Below are 27,982 nucleotides of genomic sequence, written 5' to 3'. Positions count from 1 at the left end.
TGCCGCTACCCAAAGGACCAATCTATCGATGCTCTGTTATGGAGAATCATGAGCTCAAGAGGCATATTCAATAACCATTGCAGAAAGGGCATATCAGGCCAAACTCATCACTCTGTGGGAGCCTGATTGTATTGGTACAGAAGAAAGATGGGACCTGGAGACTCTATATTAACTATTGGGGGCTAAACAAGATCACTTTCCGGAATAGGTTCCCAATCCCAAAAATTGATGACCTTCTAGACCAACTCAAGGGGGCCAAATATTTCAGCAAGATTGACTTGAAGTTAGATTATCACCAGGTGCCTATTGAACCCTTTGATGTGTGGAAGACTACCTTCAAATCCAAGTAGGGCCTTTTCGAATGGTTGGTCACGCCTTTCGGGTTGACGAATTCCCCTACAACCTTCATGATGTTGATGGAACACATCTTGTGACCCTTCACTAATGCATTTGTGGTGGTGTATTTAGATGACATATTGATCTTCAACCATAGTTGGGAAGAGCACCTCCACCATATTTGATAGGTCCTTAAAACCATTCGACAACACAAGTTATGTGCTAACTTGGAGAAATGCACTTTTGGCCTGACCCAGGTTCAATATATAGGGTATATCATTAATGAGCAAGGTTTGCATGTGGATCCAACAAAGATATGAGTCATTCAGGATTGGTCAGCCCCAACCACTCTAACAAAGCTCCGTAGATTTTTGGGTCTTTCCAATTTCTACCGTAGGTTCATCTTGGAGTTCTCTCATATCACTTGGCCTTTAAGTCAATTCACCAAGAGTAGAGCGAAAGCAAAAAAAAATTGGTCTAAAACCCAACAACAATAATTTTTCAAGTTGAAGCGTCACCTCTTTTCTGCACCAGTCCTCACATTACCAAACCTGCAACAACCATTTGAGATTGAGACAAACACCTCTCACTATGCTATTGGTGTAGTTCTTACTTAGCAGGGGCATCCAGTGGCTTACCATAGTGAGACACTTTCAGACACAGTCAGAAAGTATCCCACTTACGACAAAGAAATGTATTCCATTGTGTAGGCCTACCGTCAATGGAAGCATTACATTATGGTGAAGGAAATGGTCATCCACATAGACCACCGACCCCTGCAGTTCATACAAACACAAGGGAAGTTACAGAACGATTGCCATCAGAAATGGTCCACCTACCTGTGACAGTTCCATTTGAACACTAAGTACAAGAAGGGAAACAACAATAATGTTACAGATTAACTCAACCGACCACTAGTCATACAGTTTGATGATTGTGCTCGATTCCTATGGGAACGAGACTTCGGGGTGGCTCATCTTTACTAAAGCGATCCAGAATTCTGAAGCACATACTAGACACTCTTTGAAGGGAAGCAAGTTCCAAATTTTTAGCTTCAGGATGCAGTGTTATTCCACCTAGGACACATCTGTGTTACTTCAAGTGAGCGTGCCAAGATTATTTTGGAGGCGCACTACAGTCGGGTCACTGGACATTCCAAAGTAGAGAAAATAGTGGTGATATTGCAAAAGTATTTTTACTGGCTGAAACTTCGTCAGGATGTTGGGAAGTACATAAGATCCTGCACCGCCTGTGCCATTGCCAAACAAACCATCAAGAAGCAAGGCCTATATACTCCTCTACCTACTCATAGTCAGCCTTGGGAATCTATCTCCATGGATTACATGTTGGCTTTTCGTTCTACTAAGCACAACAATCACTGCATTTTTGTGGTCATTGATAGATTCTCTAAGATGGCCATCATGATGGCCTACAAGAAGAGTATCACAACAAAGCCCATTGTTAAGCTCTTCCTTGATTGAATGTGGGTACACTTTGGGTCTTAGATCAAGACAAAATATTCCTGAGTGCATTTTGGTCAAGTCTCTGGTCAAGGCTGAATACAAAACTCACTAATTCCATGGCTTTCCCTCCCTAAACTGATGGTCAAACAGAACTCGTCAACATGATGATCATACACATTTTGTGCATGTATAACTCGAAGCATCCACAAACATGGGATTAAAGTAATGTGATCAACATCAGGTGTTGCACAAGTTCTAGGTGGATGACAAAGTTTGGTTACATTTGCAGAAGGAAAGCCTTGTTGGACCCCATCGCAAGCTTCGCCCACTCTAATATGGGCCATACAACATCATCAAGGCTATAGGGGACAATGCCTTAGAGATTAACAATCCACCATTCCTTGGTTTGCACCTAGTTTTTAATGTATACTGCCTTCGACCATACTTTCCACCATTGCTAGACACATCTGACATTGCAGAACGACTCACACCAACAGAGCTAATCTGAGACTGCATGGAACATGCCACATCTGATCGGATCATGGAAACATAGATCAGTAACACTTACCAGCAGAAGATCCAATTATATCGGGTTGTCAACGCTGTCCAACTCCTGCACCAAGCCAAGTGGCTCACCAGGGACCAAGTTCAATAGAAGTTTCCCCATCTTGTGGAGGCACTCCATGCAATGGGGACCATTGTGTCCTAAGGGGGGAGGACTGATCCATGTGGATATTGGTGGCCAACCTCCTATTCCACTTGGACCCCCAACACTGCCTCTTTCAATTTTTTAGTTTCCTTAATTGTAGCACAACTTACTATTTTTAGCAATTTTTCAGGTCCTGAACTTCCGAAGCTGTTTTAAGGCCCTAAATGATGTTTTTAGGGAAAACGAAGAGAACGAAAACGTCCCAAAAAAGCTTACTTATTTTTTTTTGACCTTCTCTTAAAGATCTTCGAAATGAGGTATTATGATAGCCAAACAAAGATTGTATGCCAAAGTTATGACCCCAAGAAATTGATGTACCAATTTACCCAAACGAGGCCCCCAATTTGGGGCTTCATCTCCTAGAGTTAGGTTTTTGGATGTTTAGGATTTTCCATTGTTTCTCAATAATAAATAGGCCTTGGAGCCTCATTGTAACATAGTTCAGAGGCATGTAGCCACCACATCTCTTCTCAAAGATAAGTTACCATCGCCCGAGTTAGTTTATTTCCATTCTTTTTGTAAGTTGTTGTACTATGAAACAACCCCCCCATTTATATATAGCAATAGCTAAGGTTAGACATATAAATGGGGACCCTTTTTAAATTTTTGGTCTTAGAATAATAAAACCTAACTCTAAGAAATTGCCTTAAAAAACTCTTAAAACAACCCAAAGATAGGATCCCCATCGCAAATCGCAAATCACGTTTTTCCATGTGATAACCATGAAACACATTTAAAAAATTGTGATGCACAATCAAACCTCTCGCTGCGATATCCCAATCAAACAACTTACGAAATCGCAATCACATTTTGCAAAAATTGCAAGTAATTAATCCTTGCCATTATGAACTTCATTAACGATTTGCGAAATGCGATATTGTGATGATCATAATCGCATTTCACCTTATAAGAAGGCAACACTACATTACGTCATTTTAAAGATTGTGATGTGCGAATAGAGTAGTAAGCGTGTGAAATAATTGTGTTTTAATATAATAATGAATAGTTTAACAGGGTAATAAATGTTTATCAGCTCGAGGAGAGGTAATGATTTTCCAAGTTATGGACAGTTAACATTGGATATCTCATCTAAACCTTTCCCACGATTCAAAGTCATTTCAGAAGAGCTTTCAATCTTAATTGCCCGATACCGTCTATGTTGATATATCTCGTCCATTTCAGACAAGCTACAAAAGACATGTCATTGAGGAAGGTGATGTAGAAACAGAAAAAACAACCCATTTCTATAAAATATGTCATGTTGTTATTTTTCCATTGCTTCAATTAATTTTCAATAGGAAAGCCCTCAGGTTCTCCCAAGAAGTCGCTACAAACCTTCTGGCTATCGGCAAATATTTTGTTGAATAATGGTTCACCTATATTAGGGTTTTTGGTAGCACAATAGACCCACATGTCCTCCCTTTGTATATTTCTGATAAATTGTTGACAAGGGAAATCACTCACGAGATCGTGCAAAAAGGCCTTACCAAAGTTCTCAAAGAAAGCAAGAAGTTATTATGGCCATATTTTCCTATCCAGTGCGGTTATTTTTCTTTAGAAAATTTTAATCATGCGATAAAGGAATCAGTAAGCCTAGAAGGCCTCAGGCTTCATACTTTGTCGAAAAGGAAATTTGATCCAAACAAGATAGCATATAACATCACTACTGCGCTAAAGATCAAGCCATATAACCATGAGGCTAATGATTTTGAAGACCTGTTACAGTCGGTTGAATCCTTCGAACAATCATTTGAATGGGCAAGGGAAAATATGAGTCCTGAAGATTTTGAAAACTTTCAGGAGTTCAGAAACAGAAGGCTCGAAGTAATCCCAATGCACTTGTTGAAAATCAAGGACAAGCCTACACCCAGTGTGACTGTCAATAGCAAAGGACCTAGTTCTCACATAGAATCTCAGGTGAATACTGAGAAAACACTGGATACAGGGAAGGCCCAAGACACTGATAACACAATAGAATCCAGTAGGAAGTCAACCAAGAAACAGTTTATGAGCACCGCACTTAAAGAGATCAATTCAGAGGTCAAAATCGGTAGTTTGGAATAGGAGTGGGATCAGTTTAATAAGAAACTGCAAGACACTCCCAACACGACAGATACGCAGGAAATAATGGAGTGCCAAACTCATCTACATAATCAGTAAAATACAGAGTCCAAGCCAATGGATGAGCAAGCGACAACATCTCAACAGATTGAGATTATCCCTGCTCTACCCACATCAGAGATTGTCTTGAAAGTGATTGAAATTCCTCCTCTAGATGTGTTCTACAGCTCGATGCACAAGGCTGTTGTAAGAAGATAGAGGAAAAGGAGAAGGGTAGAAACACTCAACCTCCCACCTAGAAATGAGCCAATGGACATAGTTTGGAGAGACATTCCTTCCAACCCAACTAAGAACTTGACTAGATTGTCACAGTTTACGGGAGCATATGCAATGACCACCATGGAAAAAGCCACTAAAGTCTCTATTTATTTGAGAGAAAAGGAGGAGAAGATTGCACAGCTTAAGAAGCAGCTCGAAACCGAGAGGGAAAGTGTGAACAAGAAAGCCGTTGAGCATCTCACCCAATTGCAACAGAGCATGGATATCCTGAAAATAAGCCATGAAGCCGATATATCAGCCAAAAATATGCAACTCCAAGAATTGCAACAAGCCATGGAAAGATATAAGGATACTCCTACTGTCGAGGAGTTCATTAAAGAAGTGATGGAACTGAATTCCCTCCTGATGAAACAACAAGAACGATTATGCCAACAGATGTCACACATCACTCCATATCTAATCACTAGTGACCAACTAACAGATAAATCGATTGACCAGAGAACTAAATTTATTGATCTAAACACCAGAATCTCAGAGTTCATCGAATGGCAAGAAACAAAATAGGGGAGGAAAGCTAATATACCTGAGATTGAGGAGACACACAATGACATCCTTTTCATAGATTGGGACGCAAGGATCAAACAAGCTGAGCTAGCAGTGGCAAGAGCAGCTGGGGTGGTGAAGAACATAATCAAGGCGGTAAACCACACTTTGTTTGCCACCAACCTGGTAAGAGAAGGAAATCCAAAATAAATGCCCGATTTAGGTGATTTGCATAAAAGCTGGCAGGAAAAAGTAGAATCTCAAAGGGAAGCAATCGTAAAATTGGCAAAGACCGACTAGGATTCGTATTGGAAATACCTCGTCAAGTCGCATAGCAAAATCATGACCCTTAACTTCTCACTTCATTCAACTCAGCGGATGCTACCACCTCTCGCCGATGCAATTTTCACAAGACAGGTTAGAACACATTTTGGGGCACCTCCTCAAGTAAAACTGATGGCCAACATATGTGATTTGTAGGAAAAGTTGGCAGACAACAAATAATCATCATAGCCTCTGCTCATCAAGCCATTGTTTATTTTTAGAGTTAGTTAACTAGTTAGGAGGAAGGTTGTTTGAAACCTCCTCAAATTTTTGTATAATCTATTTTTGCACATTAGTTAGAATAGTATTTATACCCTTCTCATGCATTTAGAGAAGGGTCCATAATTTTATCAAAAACATTTGCAAAGAATGCACTATTGTAAGTTTGTGAATGCTTTGGTGAAATTATGGAACATGATCGTTTCTTTTAAATATCAGACTACTTTCCTTTGTTGATGCACTATTGTATACTTGGGAGATAATTTGATTTGAAGAAAGGAGTTGATCCATGTCATTAGTCAAATGAGAAAAACTTCACACATATGGTACTTTTATCTTGTATGTTTGATTATGTTTCTATTTAATTAGTGACAACACTTTATTTTCATGAATTGTGTATGGGATATATTCTTTCTGTTAAGCGTTAATTGCACTATTGTATGATGCCTAGCCAAAATTTTCTACTTTCATATATAAATCATCATATATGCGATATAGTTTATACAATTTCTTTGACTAACTATTTAGTAAAATAAATTATCTTGATACGTTATCATCTCTGTTTTATGCATGATTGATCTTTATTATCACATGTCAAGCAGATATCTTTGTAGATCACATATCACACAGAAATACCCGGTTTTATAATAGAATAAGTTAGCTAGAGATTTGTATAATAGAATTGGTCATTTAGATTATCATTATTCTATTTCAATCACTCATGAACCACCCACTCTCATCTTAAAACCCACACTGGGAAACTGGTCCCATTATCCCCACTCAGAGCCACCACTTTAAACGGAAAAGGAGCTGCCCTAAGGTTTGGACCGGGTGGTTATCCCCCATGTTGGGGCTACAGAAATTTGAGGCCGTAACATTTTGGCGCTAGAAGGAGGTCCATTTGACTATGAATGGCATATAAACCTAAATATCATTCAAAAAACATTCATAAGAGTCAAAACCCCTCCACAACTTATACACCTTCTAGATCTCGTTCAAAATATCCTGATCAAAAATCTGAAGTTTTAGAAACATCTCCCTCATCTCCTGAAGTAGTAAGACAACCTCCTTCTCCAGATTACACTCCTAAGTCTCCCGAAGTCCATTCTTTGATATAGAAATTGGAACATATATCCATTTCTGTCGAGAAACCAGAGAGGCTTGAAGTTTCTGAAGAAATTCTTACTTCCTTATTACAACAAACTGGTGTATTAACTAGATTGCAAAGTGAAAGGCTTGGAGTAACCCTTTTGAGTTCCCCATTCCTCCATGATGTAGGAAAGTTACTATTGGGTGCAATATAGGGTCTATAAATGTACCAACATTTAATTTGTCAATCCGGATAGTTCATGAACTTCAATACGCGACACTGGTAATGCTAGAGAGAGCCCTTGGCAACCTACAAAACAAATGCTAGTCTATCTTGCATATTAATCTCGTCAATAAATGAAATCCTGCACTAAAATAGAATTCGAGAAAACACACATCCAAACAATTAAATCATGTGGGAAATAAAAGGAAATTAACAATGCGAAAGGAAATCACAACTGGAAACGGAACAGTGTCGACACAATATCGAGACACTGTAAATGCTAGAAGGAATTCAAAATAAATTCAAAATCATTTTGACTGTACTATTTATGCTTGTACTAATCTTGTATGAAATTAACTTGAAAGCATCGGCAAGTATCTACCGTGTAAATAACTTACGAAAGAAATCAAATCAATTTGAATCTCGTGTTCCTTGTCCCTGAAAATAAATCATGGAGAACTGTAAAGAAGTTTAATGGAAAGTAAATATCATTGTTTTCAACATGACGCAATTTGCTTTCATTAATATCGGCTCCGCGGCATACAAGTAATATATGGTTTTTGTAAGCATAGTTTAAATGGATATGTCAGTACCTCAAAACCATAATCACTCACATCGTTTTCATGTTATGTAATATAAATCAATTACAGCTCATCAACGCATAAGCAGACCTTGTAAATAAGAACAAATGGAGAAATAACCCAAGTGTAAGCACAAATCTCAAGTATAGGAAAAATTTCCTAATGCGACAAATCAATGAAGTTTAGAGATGAAAGGAAAACGTTGCAACAAATTAAATAACATCAATCTAGAGAAGGAAAGAAACTATAATTTATTAAATAAAATTCACACAGTAAATGACAATTTAAATGCTAATTAATTTAAGAAATGAAGAGCGGTGGCGAGCTGGTCTGGTGGCCAACCCAGCCAGCTCACACCCTCGATTAACTTGGTTCACACAGTAATCATAATCATTAGACACAACAAATATATAAAAAGAACATGTTGGGAAATTGCTTCAATTAATTCCTAAAAAAATAAATCTTTACATCAAGCAGACAATGCTCAGATCCAGCAAGACAAAAGCAGTGATCCATGAGTTATGAACTACGTGAGGCTAAATTGGGATAGCTCCTCTTCCCTTCTACGCCTTCCTCCGTGTGCATTGCCTCTTGCTCAATAGATTTCCTAATTCCTGTCTGTCTAATTAATTGACTAAATTATGTTTGCTCGAGTCAATTTCTTATATAGACATCAAATTACATACTGGGCCTTTTAATTCAACCAATTAAAATATAGAAGATTCTTAGTTTTAACAATTCGCCGAAATAAGAATTAGTTTGAAACTAAGTGTTGAAAGAGGGAACGATTCTGGTGAATCATTCCTCTTTTCCTAGAGTAGTTGTTGCTGGAAGGTGTGATTCAATTGCTTCCTCGAATTTCCTGTTCAAATAAAATTATTTTCCTCAGCAAATTGGGATCGCCTAGAGAATTTATATTTTACAAATAACAATGTTGACTCCACATCGGATGGGCACATTACTGCCTCATCACAACTTTGCATAGCTATAGAAGAACAATTATTTAGCAAAGTTTTTGAATTAACAAGGTTTGAAACTATTCTTCTACCTATGCAATTGCCAGTTCAACTAGTGGCTTCACACACAGGATCCATAAGACTGTAAATGAAAATCCTTGGAGTTGTTCTTCAAAGTACTCCACCAACACAATTCAACTATTTGTGGGAATGACCCAATTATTGTCGTGGGGAGAATTGGAAGATTTAACTTTTGCTCAAGACTGGCGTAGCTCGTCGATGGTCAGAAGTCTTCAACGCTGCAATGGCCTTTTGAATTTCCTCGTTGGTCGTTCTTAGAGACATCCTCCTTGAAGTTTGTGCAAATGCGTTGACCGCAACTGAGAGTCAGTATCTCCAAAAGAGCTGCTCGAATATTTCCCCAAGGATGAAGTTATAATAGCATGAACAATTTCCTTCTCAACCTCAGTACCATCTGTCGCAGCCTTAGCGGCCTTACTATGCATGTCAACCACTCCAACATTCTTACTTGGTGAAGCATCCAGCAGAATATTTCTCCAATTCTGAGAGTAACTATATTACAATTAGAACCAAGATCGTTGTGTGCAAACCTGTGCCTTCTTTGCAAGATGCACCACCAATCGGCCAACAGGAAATGGTGAATCATACAAGAATTTGTAATGGATATACTCAGGCATCATGTGAAGAGATAGCATGCGCTCATCTGTAGTAACACCAACTTCAAGCTAAAAATACTCAAATATATTACTGCCCAAATCACTTCATCACCAAAGATACAATTCATGATAAAATAAAATTTAATAAAATAAAGGGTCTTATGGTGAAGCAATTAAGAGCAGCAGTGCATGATCATCGAATCCATGAATCCTAATGGAAGATTTGTGTAACACTAGAACAAGATCAAGGCACCCGGATCAACACATTTCTTGTCTCCTAGTGTAGGAACGTGAGAATTCTTCAGAGTGCAGGAAGCCATAAAAACATGCCTTCACTTGAACATGCCTGCACTAGTGCAGGAATCCATTGCATGGTGTAGGCAGGTAAGTGAAATGGTGCAGGCAGGTAAATACAGGTTCAAAGGTTGTATAAGACATGATCAAATTGATGTTTATACCTGCAACATACAAACCTTAATTAATAATGTTTTAATCATGTTAAAACAAGGAAGGTAACAAATATTCTCAACAATTAATCATTTAACCAAGCTAAATGAATGAAAATAAGACAAATTGGAATCCCAACAGTTACCTCACCAAGATCTAATTCAGATACCAACGAGATCACATCACCTTTTCATCCATTCACTTCTACTCAATCCACAACTTCTCAACTATCCACTTCTACTCAATCCATAGCTTCTCAACTATCCACTTCTCCAATTAGTACTACTACTAGTAGTACTAACCCAGTAGTAAGTTCTTCACCATCTATACCTACTTCTGGACTGACCTTCCCATCTTCTCAGTCTCCAACTCAAGTTATGGCCAATCAACCCACTCAACCTTGGACAAATCCTGGTGTTGTTCTGGTTGCAAATCCAAATGCACTCCCAACAAACCCAGAAAAATGGCTACCTAAGTATAATCCCGACGATGGTCTTCCTGCTGAAGAACATCTAAACAACTTTATGTTAGCCATGAATCTTAATGGAGTTGCACATGAAGATGTTGTAATTAGACTGTTCCCGTATACCTTCCAAGGATCTGCTAGATCTTGGTATTTTTCCCTTCCAGCGGGTTCAATAAGAGACTGGGACACTTTTCAAGAAGCATTTCTTGCAAAATTTTGGGATGATAGGACCATAACATCCTTGATCAATGATCTTTCTAAATTAAAAGCTAATTCATATGAAAGGATCAAAGAATTCAACTCCAGATTTAACAAGTCGCTAAATAAAATCCCAACTACATCAAAACCTGTAGTAGATGTACAAATAGAATGGTACATATCATCTTTTCCTTCTAATATTGCAATTTTTGTAGATAGAGCCAATAAGGTGACCCTTGTAGAAAACATGAAAGAAGCTCTGTTTGTTGAAAGAAGGATTATAGCTTTAGAAAAGAGATCACAAATAGATGAGAGGAAGTCAAAGAAAATAAAATTTAAGGATGATTCAAAAAAGAAAGCTTCAAAGGACCCTTTTGATCTTGAAGGCCTTCAAAAAGTGTTAAAAACCATGTCTAATGAAATGTTTGAAATCAAGAAACGGGTCACAGAATCCTCTGCCCCTAGGAAACCTTTTCACTTGTTTAAAAGAAATCCTTCTTCCACATCGCAGCTGCCAAATACTATTTCAAATTCCAAATCTGATCAAGAAGTAGAAGAAGACTCACTAGCCGAAGAGGAAGCTGAAATAGAAGAAGAAGTTGAATTAAATGGAATGTGGGATTTCATCCTCCCAATTGAAGAAGAAGCACAATCTATGCCAGTAACCACAAGAAGTAAAAACTCTCCTGATATGTCTATAACAAATCAGAAACAAAAGACTGCTACCCCTGTAAAGGAGAAAACACTAAGCAAGAAGTCTAAAACTATCCAAACTGACCCTATTCCACTAGATCCTCCAAATGCTTCCAAAACCTTGGTAATCTTAGATACAGTGGAATATAACATAGTGGAAGATATGAAAAATACTAGAGCAAACATTTCATTACACGAACTCACTAAACTCAAACAACAACAAAAAATTCTATTAAGAGAGTTAAAAGCAGTTCTTGTATCTCCTTTACCATCTGCTGTAGTTACTCAAGTTGCCTACGATATGGGAAAACCTCCCTCATCTTCAAACAAAGTAGATCCTTTAGATTTAGTCCTAATCGGTGATATATCTATTTCTCATATTCCTCCATTTCTTCTTACTTATGAAATTTTCAACAAAAATATTCATAATTTCCTTTTTATGATGTATACGCTACTTTGATATGCTGAACCATCGTGTATATGATCTTTTACTAAAGTGAACCTGTGTACAGATCTATAAATGTTAACTTAAAACATTACAACTCTTCCAGACTTCAGTCATACCCAAATCATCACATTTATAGAATAAAACATGTGCCAGTATTCAGATCTAGATTGTTCAAGATCAAACCACATAATGATAATACCTTTAAGCCTTTATGATCCCATTCCATTAACCTTCATCAGCCATATAGGTGCATCCTTAGATCATATCAAGCAAACCATCAGAAGCTCATTAACCTGCATATATGATCCAACACTTCATAAGATATTCAAAATCCCTTGCACTGCCTAGCCTAATTATCTTCTCCTCCTTATATAGTTTTAGGCCTTTCTCAATACCATGGACCAAAACTACTTAGGACTAATACCTTGGACCAAATACCTCGGACCAATTACCTTGGATCAAATACCATGGACCAAAAACTTTGGTTTTCCAAGATATACACTCTTTTCCTTCTATGAAAGCGCATGCATACGTATATGCTTCTTTTGTTTAGTAAACCTGCATGTATACGCAGCTTGGACAAGGTGAACCTGTGTATACCTCTCTTTCTTCATTCTTTGGAATCTGATTTGTAATTCTTTGTTGTTGACCTGCTACACTGTGATCTTTCATATGAGTGAGTTGCCATCAAGGATAACACCTGTATCATAATGCCAACAATCTCCCCCTTTGGACTTGATGGCAACAACAACACCAAGTCACTCTCCCCCTTTGACATCAAGGGAAAAGGGTGGACCAATATATTCTCCTCTTTTGATATACATTATGTTGTCCATGCTCCCCCTGAGTACATGTTGAATTCTTTGATTGAGCTCCCCCTTTATACATGTTGAGATGCACTAAACAGTCCATGCTCCCCCTGAGCATATACAGAGTGCAAAAATATTTTTCAAAAGAATAACATGACTCTATAACTCAACTAAGTGAGTATCACCAATGACTCATCCATACATCAATCTCCCAATCCACATGGGGATGTACCAAAATTTGACTCATCCACCCAACCAAGTACGGATATACCAATTGTTTATACATGACAAAAATATAATTACATCATCCTTCCCATGCAAAGTGGGGATACAAATTACATCATTTGTCCAATACGACTCATTCAAATATATGAGAAGACATATCACACCCTAGACTTTTTCATGACATAAGAAATAAAAAGGTATAAGTATCTGTAGCCATAGCTGGATTCAGCGACCATAATGCCAACAATGCAGAATGTGAGTGAAGGTTAATGCTCCCCCTGAACCTATGCTACATGTGCATTGTTAATAAGTCAATGATCAAGGAATCTTTGTCAATCAGATAAAAATTAATGAACATGGCATATCAATAGACTGTAATTAGCAACATTAGACAAATCTCCCATATCAGAGCCTGCCCCACTATTTTTCTTGTCTGAAAAATATATATGCTTCTCGACCCACAGAAACCCCCACGTGTATGTGACTATACTTCATGAAACACGCGTATAATAACCTTTCTCTAAAGAATTGGATGTAACAGTAGGATGATGCAGCAAGTACTCCTAGATTTTGTCTGAGATATTCAAATGTGTCTCTAGGCAGTGGTTTAGTGAATATATTAGCAACTTGTTCTTTGGAGGGAACATACTCCAATTTGACCTTTTCTTCAAGCACTTTTTCACGTAGAAAATGGTATTTGACGGGTATGTGCTTGGTCTTGGAGTGCATGATTGGATTCTTTGAAATAATGATGGCACTTGTATTATCACATAGAATGGAGATGGGTGGAGTACATGTGATCTAAATTTCATGCAAGGTTTGCATCATCCAAAGTAGTTGTGTGCAGCAAGATGCAACAGCCACATATTCTGCTTCAGCTGTAGATAAAGCAATTGAACTTTGTTTCTTGGTGAAGCAAGACACTAACCTGGAACCCATATAGAATGCACCACCACTAGTGCTTTTTCTATCATCAATACTTCCTGCCCAATCTGCATCTATATATGCATGAAGAGTAAGATTTGTATCTCTAGGATACCATAAACCAAAGTCCTGAGTTCCTTGAAGATATTTAAAAATTCTTTTGACTGCCTGAAGGTGTGATTCCTTTGGATTTGCTTGGAATCTTCCAACTATTCCCACTGCCATCATGATGTTAGGTTGAGTACCTGTTAGATAAAGCAAACTGCCAATCATGGATCTATAAGTTGGTTGATGTACTACTGTTGATTCATCATTTGAGCTGAGACTGCATCCTGTTACCATTTGGCTACTACAGGTTTGGAATCTTCCATTCGTACATTTTCAAGATCTGTTTGAGATATTTCGTCCGTGAAATAAAAATACCACCTTTATTTTGTTGAACTTGTATACCAAGAAATAAGTAAGTTCACCAAGCAAGGACATTTCAAATTCTTGCTGCATTACTGAAGCAAAATTCTGACTCATGGATTCGTCATTGCAACCAAAAATAATATCATCAACATAAACAATAATAATTAGCAATTTATCAGTTCAATCTTTGTACATAGATTTCTATCTGTTAAACCTTTTGTAAAACCTTGTTGGTGAAGATATTTGTCAAGACGGTAATACCAGGCCCTTGGAGCCTATTTTAGACCATAGAGGGCCTTTTTAAGTCTGCATACAAGTTTTGCATCATTTCCAAGAATGAATCCTTCTGGCTGTTCAATATAAATTTCTTCTTCTAAATCTCCATTCAGGTAGGCTGATTTTACATCCATTTGATATACTTTGAATTTCTGAAAGCTAGAAAGAGCAAGAAACATCCTTATGGCTTTAAGTCCGGAAACAAGTGCAAAAGTTTCTTCAAAATATATACCTTCTTGTTGAGAATACCAGTTACAAACTAGTCTGGCCTTGTTTCTAATGACTTCTCCATTTTCGTTCAGCTTGTTTTTGAATATCCATTTCGTTCCTATAATATTTTTATCATGAGGTCTAGGAACTAATTCCCAAGTGTCATTCTTTTCAATTTTCTCATGTTCTTCATCCATGGCCTTGACCCAACATTCATCTTTGTATGCTTCATTTACATTTTGAGGTTCGGTGGAGGATAGTAATGCTAGATATCTTGAGGTCCCTATAATAGTTCTTCATGTATGTACACCTACCTCTTTTTCCCCTAAATTTTGAGTTTCTGGATGATTTTTCTGAACATACCTGGACTGAGTCTTTTCTTCTACCACTATTTCTTCTTCAGGTGCTTCATTTTTTTCTTCTTCAATATCATTTTGATTTGATGTGGGAAAATAGTCCCCATATTCTTCATTGTCATAACCTTCTATTTTTATCTATTTTGGTATTTTTCATGCTTCATCAACTACAACATCAATTCTTTCAACAATTTTTCCAAGTCTTTTATTATAACATTTATATCCTTTACTGCTGGAAGAATAACCAAGAAGAATACCTTCAACTGCTCTGGTTTCAAACTTACCAAGTTTTTCATTAGTCCTTTTGATATAACATTTTCTTCCAAAAAACTTTAAATTATTTTACAGTAGGAGTCTTACCATACCAAAGTTCATGTGGAGTTTGAGTGCTATTTACCCGAACATTTTCTTGGTTGAGAATAGTTACAGCAGTGAATGCAGCTTCACCCCAGAAGGTTGCAGGAGTTCTAGATTCATCTAACATAGCTCGAGCCATTTGTTGAACAATTCTGTTCATTCTTTCTACCACTCCATTTTGCTGAGGAGTCCTTGCGGTGGAGAATTGCCTTTTTTATTCCATGTTGTTCACAAAAGTAAAAGAATTCATCTAAGGTAAATTCCCCTCCTCAATCGGATCTGAGGCATTTGATTTTTCGATCTGATTCATTTTCAGCCAAAGCTTTGAAGGCTTGGAACTTTTCAAATGCTTCATCTTTATGCTTTAGAAGACCTATGAAACACATTCTGGAAAAATTATCAATGAACAAAATAAAGTATTCTTCTCCACGAGGTGACTTTTTCCTTGATGGTCCACATAAATCAGTATGGACAAGTTCAAGAGGCTTACTAGATGACCCTTCTTTTTCCATGAAGTAAGTTATGGTTTGTTTACTGATTTGACATGGTTTGCATATTGTATTTTCAAGTATGCTGATATCTGGAAGATCACGAACAGCCTTGAATCTACATGCTTTTCTTATTTGAGAAAATCTTAGATGTCTAATCTTCTATGCCACAACAATTTTTCAACATTTTTGCTTAGATATCACTGTTGTTGTCCTCCCTTGAGTATGTATAAGTTGTTTGGAGTTCTTGTACCTTTGATCACGGTCTCTCCTGTATCAAGTTCACGAACAATACATCTGTTTGATTGAAACAACACTTCATTTCCTTGATCACACATTTGACTGACACTCAACAGGTTATGCTTTAAACCATCTACATACATAACATTTCCAGCTTTAACCTTTTCTTTCAAGAAAACAGAACCTTTATCTTTTATGACAGCAGGAGTGTCATTTCCAAATGAGACATTCTTTTCTTTTTCTAAGGCATTATATGAGTGAAGTTTTTCTTTATCACCTGTCATGTGTTTTGAGCATCCACTGTCGATGTACCACTGATTTTCTTGTCCTTCTGCATACAAGGCTATACCACATCTTTCTGTTTGAGATTCTTTCCTTCTCCATATCTTGGGATTTAATGGAGTTTGCTCCTTTTGAGACGTTTGTCAAAATTTTCTCCTGCATTCAGGTTCTTCATGACCAAAGTTGTTATAGATTGAGCATTCTATTTCATTTTCAAGAAGAGAAAAGTTATTATAGGAACTTTTCTTGATCCTTGTTACATTACTTTGATTTCGTGCTTCTCTAGTCATGATGGTTTTGTAAGAAATACATTGAGCAGCTTTGTGTCCAAAATTATGACATGAAAAACATTACCCATTAAAGAGGTTCTTGTGATTATCGAATCTATTGACATGGTGATTGAAGTTTCTATTGGTATTCATCTTTGGAGAAAATTAAGTATGATTTACCTGAGGTTGGTTGTGGCTTTTATTCATCCTTGGAGTAATTGAGTCTGATTTACCTGGTGATCTACTTTATTCTTTTGCTAACGATTGTCATACTGTTCACTGGTCTTTGCTGCATCAAGATAGCTTTTGGTGGAGGTTGATGGCTTTTGTGATTGAGATGCTTCTTCAGTATATCCAAGACCAGTCTTTATCAGAGGAGAACATTGAACTTTGATAATTTCATTTAGGTTTATGATCCTTTAGCAAATCTAAGATTGAGGGATTTCGTTTTCTTAATATCCTTTCTTAGACCCACAATTTCACATTCTAGTTTTTCATTGTGTTTTTCCTTTTCAGCAAGTTGATATGTCAAGGTATCTATAATCATATTATTTTATTCTAAATAGATTTTGAGTTTAGACATTTCTTCATGAAGGTCTTCCTCTTCTAAAGCATCTAAAAAATTATCCTCATCATAAGCCATGAGAAGTCTGTAATCTTGTCCAGTTTCATCTCCATCACTATTAGATAAACCATCGCTATCTTCATGAGTATAGTAGCTCCTTTTATTCACAACTTGTTTTCTATTACCTTTTGCATATTCCTTTCCTTTTTCAAATTTATCTTTATGAGGACATCTGGCAGCATAATGACCGACTCTGCCACAAGAAAAACATTTGAAGGGTAACTTACCTCTAAACCTTCCAGAACCCCGTTGAAGCTTTTTGAAAAAGTTTACCTCGTCTTCTTCTTCTGAAATATGTCCTAATTCATTTTGTTCTTCCTTTACTCTTGTTGAAGCTTTGAATGCGACTTCTCTCATATATGATGGTCCTCCTTTTCTCATTTCAAAGGCTGTTAAGATTCTGTGAAGCTGTGTCATAGTAATACTCTGTAGATCTTGTTTTTCTTCTATGGCAGACACTTTGGATTCAAATTTAGCAGACAAGGATCTCAAAAATTTCTCAACTAAGGTAACTTCCTTAATTTCTTCACCCAGATTCTTCATACAATTGACAACTTCATCTATACGTAGGAAGTAACTAGCTATACTTTCATCACTATGCATCTTAAGAGTTTCATACTGAATTCTGAGAGTTTGAAGCTTAGCATGTTTTACCTAATAGTCTCCTTCGTAGCTCAGAATGATTTTGTCCCATATTTCTTTGGCTGATTTGAGTTGCATGACTTTGACAAATTCTGATTGTGACAAACTTCCCAATAAAGTATTTACAACTTTGACATTGGTTTCATATTGCTTTTTACTTGCCATATTTGTAGGAATTGTTGTTGGGAATGTATATCCTCCTTCCACAATTTCCCAAACATCCATTCCAAGTTATTGTAGATAGGTTGTGGTTCTTATTTTCCAATAAACAAAGCTGATCCCATCGAATATTGGCAATCTGATGGATCCCATGCTTTCTTGATTATTCATGATGATGGATCTCCCTTTGAGCGATCAAGCTTCTTCTGAAGGACCTGCTCCGATACCAATTGTTGGAAATAATACTGAGAGGCGGGGGGTGAATCAATATTGTTAGATATATAATTTTTTTTCCCAAACTAATTTATATATGTTACTTCAGTGAAGTGAACTAGCGTGTACACGTGACTGTTCTTAAAGCAACCAGCGTATATGCATAAAACTTTTTATTAGACAATTTATCCTATATTGAGCTTAAATTGGTATATCAGAGATTTATTAGATAGTACAGTAAAAGCAGAATAAAGCATCACACATAAGCAACACACATGAACACCAAGATATAAGGTGGAAACCCAATGTGGGTAAAAACCACCTGTTGTTGTCGTCTTGTTTTCTTTTAATAATAAGAAAATATGTTTACAATCTTGTACTGGTGCAAACTCATACCAGTACGTAGGCACCCACTTGTAGAAGGCTACAACCTTCTCTCATTCTCCAACTACTACTAGAAGGGAGCTACAACTCCCTAGCTCTTGTACTAGCCAATATGTTTACTAGTACGTAGGTGCCAGACTACAGAAAAACTTCATTCTTCCACCAAGGACCATGTTTCATGAATTTTCAAACTAGATACTCCTAAAACATAACATCACAACCTGAAGGCCACGTTTCATCCAACTTTCATACTGGACCCATCAACAACATTGAAACCCAAAAAATCATATCTACAATACAACCATCTCATACATCTGCATCAACCAATCACTAAAACTCAATCATCACTTTCTAAAACAACCACAACTGAATCAATCAATCACTGACAACCCATCATCACTACAGCAATTCACAATCAAACAATCTAATCATTCAGAACACTGTCACCAAAACACAAAGCAAAACCCAAAACTCTGCAATAGCAAACAGAAACAACTGAAACTTTAAACATCATACTTTATAAGGTATACGCTACTTCCATGTGACGAACCAGCGTGTATACACACTTTTACCAAAGGGAACCAGCGTACAAATCTGTAAATTCCAATTTATGATGTATACGCTACTTTGATATGTTGAACCAACGTGTCTACACTCTTTTACTAAAGCTAACCTGCGTACAAATCTGTAAATGCTAACTTAAAACATTACAACTATTCCAGACTTCATTCATACCCAAATCATCGCATTTACAGAATAAAACATGTCAGATCTAGATTTCTCAAGATCAAACCACATAGTGATAATAATTTTAAGTCTTTATGATCCCGTTCCATCAACCTTCATCAGCCATATAGGTTCATAAGATATTCAAAGTCCCTTGCACTGTCCAGCCCAATGATCTTCTCCTCCTTATATAATTTTAGGCCTTTCTCAATACCATGGACCAAAACTACTTAGGACCAAATACCTCGGACCAATTACCTTGGGTCAAAAACCTTGGACCAAAAACTTTGGTTTTCCAAGATATGCATGTTTTTCCTTCTATGAAAGTGCGTGTGTATGTATACGCTTCTTTTGTTCAATAAACCTGCGTGTATATGCGGCTTGGACAAGGTGAACCTGTGTATACCTCTCTTTCTTCATTCTTTGGAGTCTGATATGTAATTCTTTGTTGTTGACCTGCTACACTGTGATCTTTCATCAAAGTGAGTTTCCATCAAGGACAACACCTGTATCATAATGCCAACAGAGTTGTGTGCACCAAATTGAATATTACACCTCGAAAGTCTGCAGTACACATATTTCAATTAGACAAGACAAAAGTAGAGGTACTTGGAGAAATAGCATCAATTTCAATTAGGCTTTCTTCTAATCCAAAATTTTCACAAATAATTGATATTCTAGTGGCTGATATCCCATAATTCTATGGTTTGATTCTAAGTAGGGATTGGTCTGAAAAGTTGCATGGTTACTTCGCAACTGATTGGTCTCACATGTGGTTGCCACATAATGGTAAACCAAATCAAATTAGATTAAACCGAGAAAAGTTCATGAAATACACAGTCATTGACCTCAACGGAAGCAATGAACATGTTGCCTTCACCAATAATATCATTGGAAATTACTCAGCCGAATCATTTTTGGGATCCTTTAATGCTCAAAGGTCTCCCTTCCCAGATAATATTGTAGTGTCTCAAATAGAATTTTTTTCACAAAAAGATGCTTCCAAGTGTGTAAATGTAGTAGATAAAATTTCAAATAATTCTTTGTTCTAGACACTTTATTTTGACTGTTCGAAATCTGAAGATGGCATAGGTGTAGGATGCATTTTGATCAACCCACAAGGAGAGAAAACCATGTTAGCCTGGAGACTTGAATTTTAGTGCACTAATAATATCACTGAATATGAAGCATTGATCCAAGGATTGTCTAAAGCCATTGGTCTTAGTGTCAAATATTTGCAAGTCTATGGAGATTCTGAAATAATTGTTAAGAAGGTAAGAAATACAATTCATTGTGTCTCTGGGCACCTTAAACATTATCAATCGTTAGCCCAAAAACTTACTTCTCATTTCACTGCTTTTAACATTTCTTCAGTTCCTAGGTTGCAAAACGCAAGTGCTGACTTACTCGCTAATGTGGCATCCAAGCTTATACCCTCAGAAGATTTCAGTCCAGATAGATTTTCAATAGAGTTAATATTTAGGCCATCTATTCCTAATAATGTAACAAATTGGAGAGTATTAAATAACGATGCGGATATAGTTAATTTCCTTAAATCAGAAGGGTTGTATGAGGAACAGATCATAGATGAACATAAACATGATCTGCAAATTAAACACAATCAATATTAAAACCCAATCTCGAAGTCTGTGGTTAAGATGGAATATCTCTACGATCTAAAGGATAGGTTCAAGAAAGTTACCAACTCCAAAACTCAAAGTTCTAGTTTGATATTTGAAGTAGTAAACCTAGGCTCAATCGAAAAACCTCAAAATGTCAACCTAGGTCTTAGCCTATCATCTGAAGAAAGAATATCATTCATTAGGTTGTTGAAAACATGCAAAGGTGTCTTTTCCTATGATTACATAGATATTAAGACCTATGATACCTCCATGATTCAACATACCATACCTATGACTTCGAATGAAAAACCAGTTCAACAGAAGCTTCGGAAAATTCACCCAAACCTTGAGAGTCAAATCAAATCTGAATTGAACAAGCTTCTGAAAGCCAAAATAATCTTCCCTGTTAGACACTCAAAGTGGGTATCAAATATGGTGCCTGTAAGGAAAAAGAACGATGATATTAGGATTTGTATTGATTTTAGAAACCTGAATAAAGCTTGTCAAAAAGATAACTTTCCTTTGCCTACCATGGAGCAGATATTGCAATCAGTTGCAGGTTCCAAATTAATGTATTTTCTAGATGGATTTTCAGGATATAATCAAATTCTTGTGCATCCAGATGACAGATTAAAGACAACATTCAGGACCAAGTGGGGAACATCTACCTATCAGAAGATGCCTTTCAGACTTATTAATGCAGGTGCTACATTTCAATGTGCTATGTATATTGCTTTTAAAGGTATGATTAATAGATCAATTGTTATTTACTTAGATGACATCATGGTCTATTCTAAGGATATGAACAATCATTTAAGTGACCTGAAGAAAATTTTTGAAATATGCAAGAAATATGGCATTTCCTTAAATCCCAAAAAATCTTATTTTGCTTTACCTGAAGGAAAACTTCTTTGGTTTACAGTGTCCAAGAAAGGGATTTACATTGATCCTGATAGAGTCCAAGGGATAAAAAAGATTCCTCTCCCACATAACAAAAATACCATGCAATCGTTCCTAGGCCAAATTAATTTTGTAAAAAAGATTTGTTCCAGATTTTTCACAGATCATACTACCCCTTCAAGCAATGATAATAAAAAACACAGTTTTCAAATGGGGAAAATATTAAAAAGAGTCATTTGAGTTAATTAAAAAAGCCATTATTAATGCTCCTTGTTTGAAAACTCCTAACTTTCTCAAACCATTTGTATTATATACTTTTTCACCCAATACATCATATGTAGAAATTTTGACACAGCTAAATGATAAAAATATCGAGGCACCCATCTCTTTTTTTAGTTCCAATTTGCAAGGTGCCAAGTTAAATTATTCAGCTGTTGAGAACAAGTATTGTTGTTTTTAAGACCTTGAAACATTTCAGATCTTTTCTTCTCAAAATCTATACAAAGATAGTAGTACCCTACTCCGCAGTAAGGCAATTATTGATCCAAAGAGAAGTAGGGGAGAAAAGAGCCAATTGGGTTACCGTGCTTCAAGAATATGATGTAGAAACCCGACCAGCTAAAATTGTTAGGGGCCAAGGTTTTTGCAAGATGTTAACTGGAGCTTCCCATTTATCAGCAGAAGGAGATCAAGGTAATGAAGTATAAATATCATAGGTAATCCTTAATGATACACAATTAGAATATGCTGATTTGAAATTTTATTTGAAGAATGGGTATGCTCCTATGCATCTTAATTATAAAACAAAGTGTGCTTTAAGGTTGAAATCAAATCAGTATGAATTAGACAATGATGTCTTGTTTAGAAAAAATTATGATTCAGTATTGTTAAGATGCCTGGAAAAAACTGAAGCTGAGAAGGTCATGCAGGAATTACATGATGGACCAACTGGAGTATATTTCAGAGGAAATACCACAGCTCACAAAATCCTACATGCAGGATATTATTTCCCAACAATATTTAAGGATGCACATGAATATGCAAGAAAGTGTAAAATTTGTCAAACCACAACCAGAAGAGAAAGGAAGCTAGCATTCCCTTTGCAACCAGTGAACATCCAACAACCATTCGAGCAATGGGGATTAGACATAATTGGTGATATTTTTCCTAAATCTTCCAAACAACATAGCTACATTCTTACAAGTACTTATTATTTCACAAAATGGGTAGATGTAATGCCCTACTTAATCTTATCATGCAAATTTTACTGTGTTTAAATTACCCTAAATATTGATTTATAATTATCAAGAAATATTGGTACATACCTACATTGGTGAAAATGTAAATTTATTACTGATATAAGTTTTGTTATTATTCAATTCCCAACTTACCTCCTCAAATTTAGATTTTGATAGGATATGGTTTCCTTCCATTTATTCCAATTTAAATATTCATATCTCATCCCCAAAATGTCCTCTAAAATTTACTTCGGAGAAGACATGGTCCTCCCCAACTAATTACCAATTTAAATATTCATATCTCATCCCCAAATGTCTTCTCAAATTTAATTGGGAGAAGACATGGTCCTCTACAATTAATTACCAATTTAAATATTCATATCTCATCCCCAAAATGTCATCTCAAATTTACTTGGTAGAAGACATGGTCCTCTCCAATTAATTACCAATTTAAATATTCGTATCTCATCCCAAAAATGTCCTCTCAAATTTACTTGGGACAAGACATGGACCTCTCCAATTAATTACCAATTTAAATATTCATATCACATCCCCAAAATGTCCTCTCAATTTACTTGGGAGAGGACATGGTCCTCCCCAATTAATTACCAAATTATATATTCATATCTCATCCCCAAAATGTCCTCTCAAATTTACTTGGGAGAAGATAAGTCAAATGTAAGGATGAGGGGGTATTTATGACATTAATAAGAGGTGGTTGAGGTGGAGAAGAGAAGGGAGCATAAAAGGGGAAGGATGAGGGGAGGAGGGGGGATCCTTGGTCTTGCTTTTGGTTTTGGTTTGGTTGTGGTTTTGTAGGATTTGTTTTGAGAGGAAGAAGGGAGAAGGGAGAAGGAAAATAATGAGAGTATTATTATCTTGGACACACACTACAACTAGTTGGACTTGGGCTCGGAGGGCTAGGGAACCTGTGGAGGTTTCCCGGGCTAGGAATTACTTCCTAGTTGGCTAGGAGGTAAATCCAGTCGGTAGTCAATAGAAGCATCCCAGTAGGATTAGGAACTCAAGGGAATCTCATCCAGGCTATGGGAATAGGTATTCCTATATTTATAGATTACTCATGTAAGTGATTGAAATGAAATGCTCACTATTTAATTGTAGGAAATAAATTTTAATGGTAAAATATCATCGATTAAATGTTTAGTTAGAAATGAATTATTTCCCATTTTATTGTATTTGAAATTAGAGAATTTAGTTCTATTATAGGACCCTAGGATGGAGCCCTCACACATGGTATCAGAGCCAAGTTTCAACTCTTTGGGAGTTTATAGGCCCTATGCACTTGCTTCAACATACTAAAATTCGTGGTCCAATATTTTGATTAGACACTTTAACCATCACCATAGACAAAAATTATGAGAAAACTTATAAAATACTTTCCAAGGAGTTTAATTTTCTTTTAAAAAGCCTCCAAAACCTGCCAAATGGTTTCCTTCTCATCTAAAAGAATTCAAATGTATTACAAATATTATAATTAGTGGTATCGCAAATGATAAAATTGAGTTTTGCCTGAGTTTCAATCAAGTCAAACTATTGTGGTAGCTAGATAGGCCCAGCTCATAAGCTATATATAGAGCTAGTAATTACATAAACCAAAGACATATAGTGGGTCTTTTTGTCTGCACATATAACTGTAGCGTAGAATTTCTATTAGATTCCTTGTGATGCAAAGTGCTAATTTTATAATTTCTATAATGCAAAGCACCAATCTTCCCTCTGCATTTCGGTATTTCATATCTATCTTTCCAATATCAACCCAGTTTCCCTATTAGATATAGATACAAAGCCATTCCCATTACATTGTCTTTGATATTTAAACCAAAAGATTTGGGTTGATTCTCTATACGTTGGTTATTTCATATCTAATATTTTTCATTATCAACACAATTCCCTTTTTCTTCATTATCAACCCAGTTTCCTTATTAGATATAGATACAAAAGCCTATCACCCTCGTGAGTTCCCAGACCGATGCTAATTTCACCCTTATCCCTAAGATAATAATCACAAGTTATTGTATATATCCCAATTATTTAGGGAAGATTTTAGAAAGAAATTAGTTAATGATTATATTGGGGTTTTAGAAGAGTTTCAAATCCAGATGCTTCAATTTTTAGCTAGACAGATGCTTCTAAGCGTTATTGGGTAGCGCCAATAATTTGGTTTCCTTTGAATTCCCTACACATTTCTCATCTGCCTGTTTATAGTGTATGTTCATTTTCTCTTTTCCGTGATAGGAAAATTATATCATAACACTGCATTGTCTTTAACATCTAAACCAAGAGATTCATTGCATTGGTGTTTGGAATTTAAACCAAGAGATTTGGGCAAATCAGCCCTCATATATTGCATTTATGTTAGAATTAACTTGGGATTCAAGACTATCATGAGAGAAGCTTATGAAAACCGAAGTGAATCCCTCAATGAAACGTAGATTGATGGATATAGAAATAACACAAAATTGAGCTTACACGGATCCAAAGAATGATACACTTTAGAATACTTGACAGGCACAGAAAATTGAACAAATATCCTCATTTTCTAAGGAAATAGCTAAATGATGTAACTAACATAGTTGCAACATTTATAAAATGAAGCATTTAAAGAAACATAATCCACCTTAACTGGGTATATTTTCCTCTTTTGATCTTTATCCTATGTCTCGCCTCTATAGCAACTACAAATTTGTTCTTTGAATTTGGCATTTGGTCATGAAGATCATTTGAAATGTTAGTGCCAAACAAAGTTTTCTTCCTGAGCGTTCAGATCAAGAAAACCTGAACAATGAGTATTCTTCTTAGCCATAGCACCATCCTTCTCAAACCCAAATGATAACTCAGAGGAAAAAGGATGTGTTGGCCTTCCAAGCCTCTGTGGCTAGTCATATGTCACGACTAAAGCTTACCTACCAAAGCATTTTTCACAATGCTCATGCTCATCGCATCTTTGAAAACTACCACATGAGGCAGTTGTTTCTATTTTCTGTCTGGTGCTTGAATGAGATGAAGATGGCCAAAATATTTAAGGCATGTTTTGATCTTACCTTTGCTCAAGTCATAATGCCAACTGCTAAACTCAACCAAAACTATTTGTCAATAAAACAATTACCCATGTCTCCTACTTGCAAATATGAGAGGGTGTAAATAAAATGATCGAAAACCCAGATGGGATATGTACCTGTGATTTCATATAAAAACTATAATATTTTGAGTCTTGATTTATTTTTCTCAACTTCTCTACCCCTATTCAAAACACAACTTGTGAACATCTGCTTTGGGCAAAAACCAGATAAACAACACATGGGAACATTCCAATTTCGTTGAACCCAGTAAATGACACAATCTAGGAAGAACCTGGCAAAGGTGAATGACATTCAGCTCAACAACTGACCATGATGGTGATAATTCGGAAGCATTCTAGCCTGTGAGAAACAATTAACAGAAATGACCCTAGTTCAAGTTTCCAATATTATAATTTAAATCACAGTCACCATTTTGCTATTAATGTGAATAGGGCATCTGGTGGTTTCTATGCCATGACCAGTGAAGCAGATGGTGTGAAAAATAGTGGTCATATCTTGGGTTATTCCTACCAACAATTATATGAGGGACCATACAATGTATAATCCATGGCATTCCATTAATAAAGTTTTCTACCTCATCCAAATATCCAACTCTCCTAAGAATTTCGACCATGCAGGTATAATTTGAAACATTGGGAACTATACCATAATTTTGAATCATCAAATTAAAGTAGCCAAGACCTTCATTGACCATGCCAGCATGGCTGCACGCAGACAAAACACCTACAAAGCTAATTTCATTTGGTTTAGTGTCTGCCTGCATCATCTATTCAAACAGTCGGAGAGCATACTTTCCTCGTCCATGTTGTGCGAAACCTATAATAATCGAGTTCCAAGAGACCTCATTCCATTGGCACATTTTCTCAAACACTTGGCAAGCATCTTCCATACTACCATATTTGGCATACATATCAGCAAGTGCACTCTACACAACGACATCCTCTTTTGCTCGAGTATCCTCATAGCTTGAGCTTTGATAGTGATCTGAAATCACTCGTGAGTGATCTCAGTTAAATAATTAATGAATGAAGGTATTACAGACTCATGTGCTGGTGTGTGTCTATGTTATCTTAGGCAACAGATCGATCAGATTGCAAAATACATAGACACTGGAATGGAAAACAGTAAGAGAAACACAGTAAGCAAATACAAGAACATAACAAATTTAATAAGGAGTTCACCCTATCCTCCAGGGCTACGTCTTCGGTCCAGCTTTCAGTGGTGGCCTTTTCTTATTGTGTCTTTAAAGCAGAGATTTACAATGAGGAGCTCAACTTGAGTCTCCTAAAACAGAGGATGCTTAGTAGGGTGGTTCTTGGATTCCCCAAGCCACTAGAGTGCACAGACTCTTTCCTTACCAAGTCTCGACCTCTCTGGTCTTTAATGGGAGGAGCCCAATGTGGTACTCAATTCCCAATAGATCCTCACAGGGATTGCTTGAACCTCTCAAGCCTTCTGTCTACTCAATGCTGCCTTACACTACAGGTCAGCTCGGCTCTCTGTTTTTCTGCCTCTTGCTTCACTGTCTCTTTCGTCTTTCTCCACTGTTCCCTTCTTTGGTTCTTCCTTTTATTCTTTGTTCTCCATTTGTTCATGGCTTAGAGCCAATTTGTCCTTGACTGTTCGCTTCCTCTTCCACCCCTTCGGATCACCTACTGTTGTTCGCTTGGAGTTCCCTACCTCTGCATCATCGCCAATGTCTCACAAGGAGGTGGCCACTTGTCCTCTCACAGACTGCGCCGGCTCTTCCTCGATGGTTCGATATTTCAGTTACACTGTGGAATGACTCATCCGTCAACTCAACGATTAAATC

General features: G+C 36.7%; 1 pseudogene; it reads right to left on the bottom strand.

The window, feature by feature from the left end:
- The window catches only part of LOC149167388 (uncharacterized), a 152,286-nt pseudogene that overhangs the window by 63,743 nt on the left and 60,561 nt on the right, over positions 1–27,982 (bottom strand).

The sequence above is a fragment of the Pinus tabuliformis genome, chromosome 5_1 (genome assembly GCF_031772625.1).
Source record: "Pinus tabuliformis cultivar Carrire ecotype Pingquan chromosome 5_1, CPIR1, whole genome shotgun sequence".
Taxonomy (NCBI): Eukaryota; Viridiplantae; Streptophyta; class Pinopsida; order Pinales; family Pinaceae; genus Pinus; species Pinus tabuliformis.
The sequence above is the reverse complement of the archived record's forward strand: the minus strand, read 5'-3'. Positions and strand labels throughout refer to the sequence as shown.